Source organism: Rhinopithecus bieti, unplaced genomic scaffold (genome assembly GCF_001698545.2).
Source record: "Rhinopithecus bieti isolate Rb0 unplaced genomic scaffold, ASM169854v2 scaffold_50799, whole genome shotgun sequence".
Taxonomy (NCBI): Eukaryota; Metazoa; Chordata; class Mammalia; order Primates; family Cercopithecidae; genus Rhinopithecus; species Rhinopithecus bieti.
Window position 1 is genome coordinate 216410 of NW_016819917.1, and position 6060 is coordinate 222469.

At 48.7% G+C, this 6060-nt stretch overlaps 1 long non-coding RNA gene across 1 annotated transcript in view; it reads left to right on the forward strand.

The window, feature by feature from the left end:
* Nucleotides 1-4880: 4880 nt before the first annotated feature.
* LOC108520075 (uncharacterized) overlaps nt 4881-6060 on the forward strand; it is a 7526-nt gene continuing 6346 nt past the window's right edge. The window contains exon 1 of the long non-coding RNA XR_001882824.1: nt 4881-4969. This is a non-coding gene — a long non-coding RNA (uncharacterized LOC108520075). The remainder of the gene's footprint in view (nt 4970-6060) is intronic.

The following is a 6060-nucleotide window of genomic DNA, read 5'->3' on the forward strand; positions in this document are numbered from 1 at the left end:
CATATTTTGAAATGGTCCTGCAAAGCTGTCCTTTGTGAGGGGTACATGTGCATCTGTAAAGAATCTCTGTTAACATAGCTAGATCTTTTTCTTCGAGGTCCTCCCAATCCTGAAGAGATTAAGTAAGAAGCTAGCACCTTTTACAGGTCTGAATAGAAAACATTTGTCATCTATTATCTTTCAGGGCAGCCAATAGAAGACTTCAAAACAACCTTTGTCTCCACAATCTTCTATCTTAACCTGAACATTTCTGCTACTGATCCCAGGTATTTAGACAAACTCAACCAATTGTCAATTAGAAAATGTTTCAATTTACCTATAGCCTGGAAGACCTTCTTTGAGTTGTCCCACTTCTCTGAGCCAAAGCAATGTATTTCTTAAATGTGTTTGATTGATGTCTAATGCCTCCCTAAAATGTCTAAGAACAATCTGTTCCCCATTACCTTGGGCACATGTTCTCAGGACCTCCTGATTGTCATTCATATTTAGCTCAGAATAAACCTCTCAAAATATTTTACTGAGTTTGACTCTTTTCCACGACAAGAATAATTCATTTTAAGTGCAGCGTGAAATAACAAACGTAAGGAACACCTGGGCAATTTATATGCACTGTTTCAATGTCAGTGCTTTTTTTTTTTTTTTTTTTTTTTAATCACCTTTTTTCTTATTGAGACGAAGGAGGGCGCTCTGGGATAGAGGGTCTTTGGCCAGGCTGGACCTCTGCGCTCAGCGATCTTCTTGCTCCTGCTTCCTGAGTAGCTGGGACCCCACACTCCCGCCACGTCGCCCGCATCCCTGCTGTGTTTAAGCAGCAGGTGGTGACCTCACTCTTCCTAGGCCTGGGCCGTCCGCTCCGCACCCCCTGGGGTGGCCCTAGGGAAGTCTCTGGAGCTGAGCACAGGGTGGAGTCTCCCACTTCAGTAAATAGAGAATAGAAAGGAGGAGCATTTCTATTCTGTTCTGCGGACCATTGGCATGAAATTGTACGTTTCGCTCAGGGAAGCCTTTGCATTTCGCATTCTAGCTTGCCTTCCTGCCCTAGACAACTTAAAGGCTTTGAAATTAAATTGGTAAAATTAATTTCAATAGCAAGGAACTTTCCTGGATCCAATTACCGCCCCACGTCGACTTCTCAGAGAAGTACTATTTCCATGACTGCTGAGCTGCTCCAGCCTTACTGGAGCATCAGTTTTCCAAAACCCGGAAAGCTGATGCGCGGGGAGCAAGACGTAGAAAAGCTCAGGCCCCGCCCCTTCCCGCCCCGCGGACCCCTCACAACCCAGGACTCTTCTCTCCCGCGCCAGGCCCCTTGTCACTCTCCCTCGCCCCCTCCTCAATCATACCCCGTCCACCTCCTGGGGGTTCCGCCCAGGTCTGGCTTCTGTCCTGCGCTGATTGGCACAGACCCGGAAGCGGATGGCGTGGACTGAAGGTTGTACCGCGGCGTTGCCCTTCCCAGGTCTGTGGTGCTGCTATACCAGGGAGGTGGGGTTCCCACTAGACCTGGAAATTCCGGCGCGACTTTCTCAACCCAGAGCAAGTTGAGACGTCCAAGTGGGAGTCCGTGAGTCCCTTCCTTCTGAGTTTAAAGTCGCCCTGAGGCTGGTCCCATCCCCTGTCTTTCTGCAGTGGGGGCGTGAAGACACCACCTACCGCGAAAATTTCCTCCGCAAAACCCTTCCTGATCCGTCCTCCCTCCTCGCGCTGTTTCAAGTCCTCACCCGCGAGCTGAATTCCCGCCCCGGGCGCCTCTCAGCCTCGCTCTTGTCGGCGCCTGGAGCGCACCGCGGCAGCCCCAGTCCCGGGGAAGCTGCGTTCTCTGCCTGGTCCTGGGGTCCTGCAGACCCCACCGTGGTCTGAAGGCGCCGTCGTCCTCCACCTCCCTCCTCGTGCCGGGCCCTGCTGCTCCCCAATTCCAGCCCTTGGAAAACATGCTCTTCTTGGAGGCAACCCTCTTATCCCATTCTGTCCCTGTTGTTACCGGAAGGCGGGCTTGGACTTTGAGGTTTCCAGGTTCTTCGCTGTTGAACATACAATTAAAAAAAAAAAAAAAAAAAAACCCGCACAAAGTCACAAAAGAACGAAGCGGCGATAGCAGGAATCTATTCAACCAAGAGAGCACTCCACAGGGAGGAGTGGGCCCGAGCGAGCGTCTCCAGGGCCCTGTTTACAAAGTTTTTGGGGGTTAAAGTATTTCTTTTGAGGTCTCTATGGGCTACCCCTTATCTATGCCCTATGCCCTATGCAGATGGAGGGGTGGCCGGTGCTTGGCCTTGGCCACTCCTGGGCTCTTTCCCTTTCCATCTGAGACGTGGTTGACGCGGCAGGGCGGTAGGGAGAGCAGCCTTTGATTCTTTCTGATGGGGTTTTTCCTTTTGGCCTAGTTTTGGAAAGTTCACGTTAATTGGCCTTAGATTCCCTGCCCCCCAACCCAGGACCCATGTGTTTCCTTTTTCTTCTTTTTTATTGGAGATGGGTCTCTGTTGCCCAGGCGGGAGAGCAGTGACAGGATCACAGCTCACTGCATCGTCAACATCCTGCGCTAGAGGGATTCTCCCACCTTAGCCTCCAAAGTAGCTGGGACCACAGCCGCGCGCCACCACACCGCGCTAATTTTTGTATTCTTGATTAGAGACGGGCTTTCGTCTTGTTGCCCAGGTTGGTCTCCAACTCCAGGGCTCAAGCGATCCAGCCGCACCGGCCTCCCATTGGGAGGCCGAGGTGGGAGGATCACCTGAGGTCAGGAGTTCGAGGTCAGACTAGCCAACATGGTGAAACCTTGTCTCGACTAAAATACAGAAATTAGCTCGGTGTGGTGGCGGGCGCCTGTAATCTTACTCCCAGCTACTCAGGAGGTTGAGGCAGGAGAATCCCTTGAACCCGGGAGGTGCAGGTTGCAGTGAGCTGAGATCGCGCCACTGCGTTTCAACCTGGGCAACAGAGCGAGACTCCGTCTCAAAATAAAATAAAATAAATAAAATAAAATATAAAATAAATCTTCTCAAGCTTTGGTAGAATCTTATGAGCTCACATCATTGTTTTGTAACTATGATATGTGTTCAAAATTTTCTCCTTTGTCCCCACAATTCATTAGATGTATTTTTTAACCATTTTAAAATAGCTTATGAAATTTATTGTATTCAGTTTACACTGGGGACTGCATGCTTCTAGTCTGTATCATATATTGAAAACATTTTCTAGTACCTGATACATGATTTTAGGTTGTTTCAATGTGTACTTGATAAATATATCAAGGAACTATTTTATGTATGTATGTATGTATGTATGTATGTATGTATTTTGACATGGAGTTTTGCTCTTGTTGCCCAGGCTGGAGTGCAATGGCATGAACTCTGCTAACCGCAACCTCTGCTTCTCGGGTTCAAGCGGTTCTCCTCCCTCAGTCTCCCGAGTAGCTGGGATTACAGGCATGCACCACCACACCTGGCTAATTTTGTATCTTTAGTAGAGATGGGGTTTCTGCATGTTGGTCAGGCTGGTCTTGAACTCCTGACCTCAGGTGATCCACCTGCCTCAACCTCTTAAAGTGTTGAAATTTTAGGCATGAGCTACTGCACCCAGCCCCAGAAAGGTTTTTAATTTAGGGGCTTTAATTGCCAATGTGGGTTCGCTCAGGGTCAGGCAGCGACCCCTTAGATCAGCCAGATGTGTTTCTGAGTTAACATACACTTGTTCTTCCCACCTGTTGGGCAAGCAGACTGGTCTGGGTGAGGGACCCTGGGCTGTCCCCCTCAGTTGTTCCTGCTCATCTCCCCCATCAAGATGAAGACCATTCCAAAGTCAAACAGGACCCTGGTACACATGAGACCCCAGAGAGGACATACTAGTATCACTCATATTCATTCACTCACTCAGTAGCTATTAAGCGTATACTATATGACTGGGGGCAAAAATAGAGGAACTGTCTGTGCCAGGGATCAAAATGGTAAACCAGCAGGCTATCTTTCCCTGCTTTCTCCAGATTATTTTTCATTTTTATTTTTTTGAGATGGAGTCTCACTCTGTCACCCAGGCTGGAATGCAATGGCATGATCTCAGCTCACTGCAGCCTCCCCTGCCAGGGTTCAAGTGATTCTCCTACCTCAGCCTTCCGAGTAGCTGGTTCTACAGGCACACACCAGCACACCCATCTTATTTTTGTATTTTTAGTACAGATGGAGTTTTGCCATGTTGGCCAGGCTGGTTTCCAACTCCTGACCTCAAGTGATCTGCCCGCCTGGGTCTCCCAAAGTGTTGAAATTACAGGCGTGAGCCACCACACCTGGGCTTTTTTGTTTTTAAGATAAATCTGACTCTTGTCACCAGGCTGGAGTGCAGTGATGCAATCTTGGCTCACTGCAACCTCCGCCCCTGGACTCAAGCAATCCTCTCACATCAGACTCCTAAGTAGCTGGGCCCAGAGACCCACAGACGTGCACCACCACACCTGGCAAAATTTAGGTAGTTTTAGTACAGATGGGATTTTACCATATTACCCAGGCTGGCTTCGAACTCCTGAGCTCAAGCAATCCACCTGCCTTGGCCTCTGAGTGCTGTGATAACAGGCATGAACCACCACACCCAGCCTCTGCGTGGGGTTTGGTCAGGGCTGGGTCTGTGTCCTGAAGGGGAGCTCATTCCAACCCACCTCCCCACTGCTACAGCATGTGTGTGGGCTTCTCCAGAAGGGAAGCGAGTTCTGAAGAAAGGGCTCAAAATTCATGTAGTTTTCCTGTCATCCCTGCTGCAGTGGGCAGCAGAGAGGACCATATTTCCTCAGGGTGAAGTCTCCTTTGTATGTGTGGTTGTGTTACAGGGAGGGGGTGTGTTGATTCTGAGCAATCAACAACATATTTTTAACATTCAGGATTGACTTCTGAAGACTCTTGGTACGTGAGGAAGAAATCCTGAGGAAGAAACCCGGAAAAGGAAGAGGAAAGCAAAGAAGTCAGGGATGGCTCCTCCTCAGGTGAGATGATATTCTCGGTGGATTGTTCTGTCTCCTTTTTGAAATGCTGGGCCTTGGAGTTGGGAATCTTCTCTGAATCTGAAGCGTCCTGCCTGTCAGGTTTGCTCACACTCACCCATGCCTTCCCTCAGTCCCTCTCATCTCGCTTAGATTCCGTCTCTCCTGACCCAGTGACATGAACTTGGGAAGAGGTGGCACTGGGCATGGGCCTGGGAAGGGCTCACACCCAGACATGGATGGAGACGGGGTGAGGGTCCCGTGGTGTGAGTGCTGTTGGGCAGCAGGGATTGTTCAGGGGCCACATCTGGATGCATTGTCAGCTCTCTGTGGACCAGGATTAGAGCAGCTGCCAATGGAAGTCCTGTATTCATGTGCACAGAGTACATTGTAAATTCTAGAAAAGGAGACCAATAATGGGAAATCTTTTCTCCCTGATTTTGTACTACATTTTTAGGTAATTGAGTGAGTTACTGTGTTTCTGACTCCAAAAATCTTACTAATTATAATGGAAAGTTCATACACAGAAATAAATGATACAAGATGTTTTATTCCATCATTATTTTAAGCATATGAAGTCAACCTAAATAATAGCAGGAGATTCATTATTCTTAGCACATTAGGGCTCATGGAGACTGTGGTGTTACTGTGGAGAGGCTTGGCCAGGCGCGGTGGCTCAAGCCTGTAATCCCAGCACTTTGGGAGGCCGAGGCGGGCGGATCACAAGGTCAGGAGATCGAGACCATCCTGGCTAACACGGTGAAACCCCGTCTCTACTGAAAATACAAAAAACTAGCCGGGCAAGGTGGCGGGCGCCTGTAGTCCCAGCTACTCAGGAGGCTGAGGCAGGAGAATGGCGTGAACCCGGTAGGCGGAGCTTGCAGTGAGCTGAGATCCGGCCACTGCACTCCAGCTTGGGCGACAGAGCGAGACTCCGTCTCAAACAAAACAAAACAAAACAAAACAAAACAAAACAAAACAAAAAAAAAACTGTGGGGAGGCTTGTGAAACTGGTGTCTTTGGTAAAAATGGTTATAATTTTTCTCAAGTATGAGAGCAATACTTCTTTTTTTTTTTTTTTTTTTTTTTTTTTT